Source organism: Berghia stephanieae, chromosome 2, assembly GCF_034508935.2.
Source record: "Berghia stephanieae isolate SIO BIC M18660-M18661 chromosome 2, UCSD_Bste_1.3, whole genome shotgun sequence".
In the NCBI taxonomy this organism is placed as follows: Eukaryota; Metazoa; Mollusca; class Gastropoda; order Nudibranchia; family Aeolidiidae; genus Berghia; species Berghia stephanieae.
Window position 1 is genome coordinate 98887669 of NC_088361.1, and position 8743 is coordinate 98896411.

At 35.4% G+C, this 8743-nt stretch overlaps 1 long non-coding RNA gene across 3 annotated transcripts; it reads right to left on the bottom strand.

Moving 5' to 3' along the window:
* Positions 1 to 208: 208 nt before the first annotated feature.
* Positions 209 to 4834, bottom strand: LOC144966002 (uncharacterized). 3 transcript variants are annotated; one of them, XR_013644139.1, is made up of 3 exons: positions 4525 to 4834; positions 3535 to 4262; positions 209 to 2443 (listed from the first exon to the last, which is right to left on the bottom strand). It is a non-coding gene; the product is annotated as an uncharacterized LOC144966002 (long non-coding RNA). The 3 variants fall into 3 exon arrangements; XR_013644138.1 differs by having other exon boundaries at positions 3535 to 4415; XR_013644137.1 differs by having other exon boundaries at positions 3535 to 4834.
* Positions 4835 to 8743: the final 3909 nt, after the last annotated feature.

Below are 8743 nucleotides of genomic sequence, written 5' to 3' on the forward strand. Positions count from 1 at the left end.
TTTCTGTGATATGTATGCGACATAAAATTGTAATAACAGGGCTTAATGAGTTTTCATTGGTCACTTATTCAAGTATTTGTGAATTATAATCTACATGAGACTCATTCCTGTTACGCTTAAAAAATATGTCACATTACATAAGTTAACACATTTTTGGACAACTATTGAAATAAAACATTGAAAAACAATAAACACAGAGCATTGATACTAATTTTGACAACAAAATGACATTTATTGTTTTACAAAAGGCATTCAGAAATCAGTTTTTGAAAACAAAGGATATTATTTGAGCAATCATCATCTCCAAAAAATTGTAGGAAAATGACAAAAATAAAAATTGTTTACCATAGTCTAGGTATATATGTGTTAAACCACCACAAATAATATTTCCTTTCAAGTATTTATATTTAGCATGAAAAACATGAAAAAGTCATTCTTAACAGGAATGAGTTTGTGTACCAGGAATGAGTGGACGTAACAGGAATGAGTTTTCGGTTACAGGAATGAGTAATTACAACATATTTATTCGAAAGGATTATAAATTCAATACGCTCAGTGATTGAAACTCAGAAGGGGAACAAAATGGTTAGGGCGCCAATACAATGATTTGGGGCTTATGTTGGTAGAGACCCACAAAAGAGCACCAACATTGTTTGTTAAATTCAGGATACTCTTTCGTGGCAGTTCGGAATGTTTGGATAAACAGACAAAAGAGGCATTTTTAAAACAATGGAAAGAGCGAGAAGCTACCACATACCCATGTATGATTTTGGTTTACTTAATGACATAACGTCCAGTTTGAACAACTCTTCCAGGGTATCTTTATCACTTATGTTAACATCGGGAATATAAAGGTCCAAGTTTGTGACAAAAATTCAACAACTGTCTGGATGTTGTCATTGAGTGAAGCAAGGTTTGAATCTGACAAATAATGGTCCTTGTGTAAAGCCAGCTCTTGTATCAATCTTACTCGTATTTCGTCTGTTTGTGTGTCTTTGTCAAATGCATACACTGCACCACAGGCAGGCAGGCAATCCCCATCGGCCCTCAGCTTGACTGGAAATAACTGTTTCCCATCACACAGAGATCTAGGTATATCATTTGAAATTAAATGTGTACACCTATTGTCAATACCAATGCGAGTTTTGATTACACTTCTGCTGGCCCCAACTATTTCACAAACACGTAATGCTTGATTTTCACATTCATCAACCACTTCATCAAATGATTTCCATTCATTCAATCTTTAATCAAACCATTGTAATCGATTTCAGTCGGCATCACCTTAATGTCTATGTCATCTTGGTCATGTTCATCCCTTGAATCACTGTTTAAGTCAACCGGTGCAACTTCGGGCATGTCTCCATCATTACCTTTGAAAACCTGTTGCTTCAAATCACTTTGTAGAAATGAATGAAATTTAATTGATGTGACCAACAACATTATTGAACATTCTTGACTCCTTTTCTCCAAAGCGCTGAAGTAAGCATGTTAATGTTTTCACATTTTTTACATGCACATGTTTCTCTGTCCCTTTTTCTTGGAGTAACAACCCAAAATGGCTTAAGTCGGTAGAATGAAGAAAATGACACGTATGGGTTGCAAGAGATGTATCGCTTGTACAAATGTGACATTGAATCATATAATAGTCTTCTTTATTTCTTGACTTTATTTCTTGTTTTTGTGTTTCTCTTTCCTGGAGCTAATTTAGAAGTGTCACCTTTCAGGAAAAAATCTCTTACTATTTGCTTGACAAGATCTGGACATTTTGGAGGCATTTGACGTCGTTTGCGAATTTTTCCGAGAAATTATATTTTTTGAGAGTTATTCCAGCTGCCAGATGTTTCACGGATGTGTACATGTGCCTTCTGTTCCTCAAATGTTTGATGTCTTATAGGAGTGCAAAATGATTTTGTAATGTTCTTTTCACTTTTTTGTTTTTTCTGCTATCTTTCAAAAGTTTTTCTAGTTTTTGATCGGGGTGTCAACGAAAGTTTTTTTTTTAATTTTTAATGACCTGTCCAAGCGCTTTTGTACTTTTCGGATTTCTTTTTCGATTGAGAAAGAGAGGACAGCCTTTTCACTTCTTCAAAACTTTGGTTTTTCAACATTTAGGTTTCATTGGCTGTTTTAGTAGCTTGATATCTTTGACGAGAGACATATTGGAGTGGAGATTTTGAGTGTGAGGATGGAGTGTAACTCAGGTCAAGATTTTGCTGTTTCCGGTTTGTAGTGTGTGTGTGATAATTTTTTATCCAATTCTTTCTCTGTTTGCGTTGTTCTCTTGGTGTCTTATCTTTTATGGACTTTTTCTTTCCATTCGATTTGTCGCTCTGGTATTTGTCTTGTTCTTTTTAAAGATTAACAGCACGTTGAATAGGAACTCAATCTCGTCTTTGACGGTAAAGTCGTTGCTCTCGGCTGACATCATGGCTTTTTTGGCCTTTGTGATAAGAAAACAAAATAAAACAATCGTTACAACAAAGCTATGACCCTTGAAAATGAACAATAATATCAAGTTACATTTCGCCACCCTCATTCCTATTACAAAACAAGGTGTAACATGAATAAAGTCAAGAAACAAAGAAGACTATTATGTGATACAATGTCACATTTGTACAAGCGATACCGGGCCGTTAAAATCATAGTAATCATCTAAAATGTATCTGAGCCTAACAGGCAACAAACTATGTTTGGACATTAGGCATTTGGTATTGGCAAGGTAACTTTGCACTAAAAATAGTCTTTCAGCAATGGAAGAAATTAATATGTAAACAATAAAAATTGTTTTTAATGGTAACGTTGTAACAATGAATGTTACCACTTCAATGGACATGGGCTGTAACACTTCAGTGGTTTACAAAACACTTTACCAAACACATCCTTATGAAACAAAAGAATATGCTATGAATCAATAAACCATGTGGAGGCGCCGTGGCCGAGTGGTTACCGAAAGGGACTCCCGACTTGGAGATAACAGGTTCGAAAACCTCCACAACCATAAAGTGGTTTCCTTAATCAAGGAAATTCATTCCGGTTGCTTCACTTTGCTTCACCCAGGTGTATAGCATGGTACCAGTGCTGCTGTGGAATGTAATTTGCTATAGACCAACCTCGTGTTCATAAGTTAAATGTCTGTTTCATGCTACAGAAACAGGGATAAGCTCCGATTCTATGGGCCATTATGCTCCAAAGGACTTAGTGACAATAAAACATGTGTTTCATTTTAAGTAAGTTCACATTCCTCATTCCTGTTACTCATTCCTGTTATGTTTTCCTCATTCCTGTTACATCCCTCATTCCTGTTACAAAACAGGGTGTAACAGGAATGAGTGTAACAGGGATGAGTTTATCTCGCTTCGATTCATACTATCCCTAAAATATGATTTACTCCAACATTTAAGTATGACTATTATTTAGAGCCTTAAAAAAGCTATAAACTGATACTTTTTATTTTTAATACAAGTTCTTATTTAAATAACAAGCCCTGGTAACAGGAATGAGGGTCATGGTCTAATGTTGAACATTACTCACCATTCTTGAAGCGGTGTGGAACTGGAAATCACACTGAATGAAAAAATCATGTGTTTGTAGTTTCGGCCGTGATGAAAAAGGGGTAGCTACGGCGAGAAAACATTGTTAGTTGCACTTCTATTGTTAAGAGGATTTTAATTGGTTAATTTTCATTGCTGTTACAGGAATGAGTAGCCCCCTTGGGGACAGACTTTATTAATATATAATAAAACTTTAAAAAGTCTGATTGTTACAAACTTTTATGAGGATGTTAGAAGATGGCAATTTGCATCAGGTGAATTCATAGGTGTATACAACAAGACACTCCATTTTGTTAAAAATTCGACTTAAAGCCGTCATGCAAAAAAAAGGACAGGGTATTTTCCTCTACCCCAGTCAATACAAAACGTCATAACTATCCTGAATCTCTCTCGATTTTCGTTTTTTATGTTTCATACAAGTTAGTAATGTGTAGTGAGACTGTGTAAGCAAGTATTTGCTAACAATATATGCATCAAATATTTCAAAGATGCAATTATCGTCACAGGACAGGAATTTGGCAGATTTTTGAAAAAGGCCGTATAAATGCTCAAGTTTTGTTGTTGTTTTATTCGCAGAAATAGGAGAGGTGGTCGTTGTTGTCGTCGTGGAAGTGGAGGTGTTGGTAGTTTCGTGGTGAATTCTTATAATATTCCCTGACGCTTTTAGCGTATTGTTGAAATTGTTATCTCAGAAGTCATTCCAGCAATCTTAAACGTGAAAGATTAAAAAAAATAGTATTTATTTTTAGGAGTATAAATCTTACTTCCAAGTTGCCCTTATGAAGAAAAGCTATGATTTTTAATATGTGCCATTAAACGGCAAGCAGTTTGTAACTAAATTGTTCCTTGGTTACATAACATCTGAAAGTCATAACTGATCTACATTTCTGATTTGAAATGAGATAATTTGTTTGGATGACAATCAATGATTACGTAAAGATCGTATTTATAATAGCCATTCACACCATACTTAATCGAATTGTCCTCCATAATGTATACAGGAATCCAGTATTACAACAAAATGCTCTGTTTCATCTCATAGCTCTTTTTTTTTTTGGTATTTATTTAACTTTTTGGCCAGAAAACTCGTCTTTCAGATATCCATCGATTAAATAAATGCCGCTTATCTTGCCCAAAACTCTCAAGCCTAGGACTTCCATAAAGTCTCAGGTTTGAGAGTTTTTTTTACAAAATAAGGATCATCTAATCGATGAATATTTGAAGAACGAATTCTCTGGCCAAAATTTTAAATAAGTGTGATTGTGTAGAGTGAAGTAGCACTGCGGCAGAAATATTACTCAACTAGAACTCTATTTCAAAACTTTGACAATTCACGTAAACATATCGCGAGATCTATATCAGTTATAAAATGTATTAATTGTTCTCAGCTCAGTTCTCATGACTTGATAAATGTAATTTAATGATATTCAATTTGCATTCGCGCATTTTAATCCAATTAGTACTGTAATAAAAAGTGTTATCATTATTATCATACGTTTTGTTAGTGTTTTTTTTTTTACTATTTTTGTTACATAAATTTCCCTTACAATATTTTTGAAATTTTAAACACGATTCGAAATGCTGAAGCCTTCTTGGAACAAATTAGGTTTATAAAGGATAAACAATTCATCTCTGTGAAGTCTAATGTCAAACGTCAATAAACATACTGAGTTAGCGGGAAGTTCCATAAAAATAGCAATAGGACAATCCGTCAACAAGATATCAAATAATTTGGCTCTTCAGTCTAGATCTAGCACCTTCAGCGAACTCGATAATTGATGACGTAAATTGACTCCACATCAAATATTGCAAATAGTTCCATTCTGAAGCTACCATATCACGCGAAGACTTCCTTTAATAATAATGTTAGCCAAGATTGTATTGAACAATATCGTGTTCCCCCCGTTCCGTTGAAGTAATAAGCCTCTTCAAAGGTGAAAATTACACAAAAAAAATTGTCAATGAAATCCATTCTTGCTGTTGAAAAGAGTTCCCTCACGCTTTAATCTTCGCTTTTCGCTGATAGGCACAATTACAAAGGCTGACTGCAATTAATTTGATTAGCTTCTGTGACTCTCGTGTTTCCGCGTTTGTTCTTCATTTTCAGATTCTGTTGTTAAAATCTATTAACTCCAGTCCCTTTTATCACCCAATCATCGTTATCCTCCTTTCGTGGATTGATCCAGTCGTTAAAAGAGAAATAAGTGTTGTGATGGGAGGGAAGGCTGTCTATTTTATGAATTTACCAACAGAAAGTGTTTGTTATAGTTGTTTTAATTTGTTTCCAATGATGTAAATTAAATGTTGTTGCTCGAAGCTCGAAGAAATAAATAATAATGTGAAATTGAATGTAAGCTTCAATTTAATTACAAAAACATCTTGATTCATCTTAACTACGCCACTACCACATCATCTCATTCATCTGTGGTGTTTCATTCATCCTGCGAAAGTACTTTGCAATAGACTAGAGTCCTATCCAAAAGGGTAGCAAGCAATTGCTATTGTCCGTTTCACGCTATAGAAACCGGGATAAACTCCGGCTTCATGGGCCTGGTGGCGAGGAACAGCATCTGTAATAAACGCAGTCACCTGATACAATTGGCTATATAAATCTAATTTTCAGCATTCACGTCACCTCGACAGGATGCCATTACGAGGAGGTGAGCCACATATTCACTATTACTGATAAAGGAGACAATGTCGAAATTAACCACTCTCGAGTTTTTTAAAAGTTCGTCAGAAATAACAATAGAGGAATTGAACATCCACAGAAAACCGCCCGCTGTTGTAGCATTCATTACGTACGTTGTAAAGGAAGTTGTCCTTCAACACACCAAGTCGTGTAGTTGTTAAGAGGTACATGTCTCTGAATAGGTGTGGGGGACAATAGTCAGCACTGTTTGTACCGTGTTCACCTCGGCTTGCAGGTCATGCTATGTGTCAGCTTCTTATTAACAACAACGTAACTATGTATGTTGAGCGGACGCCCCTGTTGTACAAAAGCAACGTAAGATTCTACTTTGAGCGGACGCCCTGTTGTAAAGAAGTAATGAACAACAACAACAACAACAACAACATGAATATAACAGCTTCAAATAAGAACAAAATATCAAACACGGAAGGTTTTGGGCTAAAAACTCTTCTTCAGCCAGTGGCAAAAATGAATAAAAACATCGATACATAACTTCAAATCCAAACGGATGGAGAGAAATATCTGGCATGGCTGTTCTCAAGTGTCTGCAAGATGTTGACTAACCAATGGCAATACTTACTTACTTATCCGAACCAGCGACCACCTGAGCTCTTGCCCTTCGGTCTTGTCCATGACGTAGAAGTTAGACGTCTTTTGTAGTTGTTCCAGGTGACTATACAGTGTGTTACTGATGCTTGGATTTGGTGGGAGGAATGTGCATCTCACCAATGGCCATAAAACCCGCTTTATGTAGCGTAAACATCTACCCAACTGGCTCTAAACACCCCAAACGTAAAATAAAAAATATATGCCTATGTGACCATCGTCTCAAAACTGTATAATGTCAGATTGAATCGAACCCTGAGCATCCTCATATGGTTCTCACACTACTATGTTATGACGATCGACCCAATCAGCAAAGTCCGGTCCGCATTCGTGCACCGTCGCGAACCCGCCTGGTAGCATCGTCACAACACACCGTTCAACTAGATGCTCTGCCGTTTCGGGTTCTTGCCCCTGAACCCTGAATAAGTAAATTTACAATCAAAATGATAAGAAATACAAACTTAACCCGTTAACTGTCGTACTCTGGAAAAACCCCTATTTAAAAATAAAAATTTGGCCAAAAAATTAGTTCTTCAAATATCGATCGATTTAAATGACCCTCATCTTGGCCAAAACGCTCAAACATGGAACTTCGCGAAATCCCAGGTTTGAAAGTTTTTGCCTGGATGGGGGTCATTTAAATCGACCGATATTTGAAGGACGAACTTTCTGGCCAAATTTTTAAATACGAATTCTTCCAGAGTACGTCAGTTAACTGGTTAGGATCTTTGAAAATGTAAGAAATTTTATTTGTCTCCACTGTAAAGAATAGAAAAAAACGACCAGTATTTGTGACTATAGATTCGAATTTTTGCTCCTGGTTCACAAATAATTTTCCAAATGATGACGTTCATTTCAATTCACATACTGCTACTACTTATTCACGTTTTTCAATTATTTTTTTTTTTCTGAACAATTACTTTCGGTTTAAATATGAATTTTATAATTGTCCCATTATTGGTTAATCGTTTCCATCTCCTCCAGACTTTTGTTACATTTTACCTCAACCTGATATTATATTCTTTAACTACCATTCCGATAAATACACATAATTCCCCCGCTCCATCACGAACTGTAATTGTTTTTCTCCTGATAACTACCAACTGTCGATTATTACCACGAAATAATCGGGACTCGTTTAAAGTATTCTTTTTTTTTTAAATTTTGTTTTTTGTTTTTGTTTTTTGTTTTGTATCTTAAAAGAATGATTATTACCAGTTCAATTTATTGAGTTCTTCACTATATTTATTCCATTGCTGTAAACAAGGGGTACTTATTCATCAGTGATAGAATACCAGCCTTTTGTCCTGCTAACGGAGATGTGGTAGCTGCTGGGTCAACTGTGAAACCTAACGGAAATGATTTTGCTAGAGATTAGCTATAGATTATTCATAGTTGTCTGTGTTGATTAAGATTCGTTTAGTGGATAGAACTAGTGAAAATCTTAGTTAATCACATATCATGTCGGTGAAAAGCCTTAAAGGGTTTACTGATTTTAAATCAGATTTTATTAAGAAGATATTATACATCACTATTATATTTTGAATTATTACTTTTATATTTTGTTGTCATTGTTAATAGTTGTTGTTATGTATAAACGATGTATGCATAATATGTATTTTTACCGACAATTAATAATGTATTCATTCATTCGCCATCTGAACTATTTTCGGTCACTCACTGGTCTGTGACATCCACATAATTAGAATGAATGAACTTAACGTCACTCAGGCCGTTATTAGTGTCTTGAGACCTCCCAAGGAGGTAATTAGTTCCCATAAATTCCCCCTAATTGACTATAAACGTTAATGGTTACACACAGTTGGTTACCATTGTTTTTTTGGAGGGTAGAAGTCGTGAGCATTTAACTTAAAAGCAGCATGCCCATAAA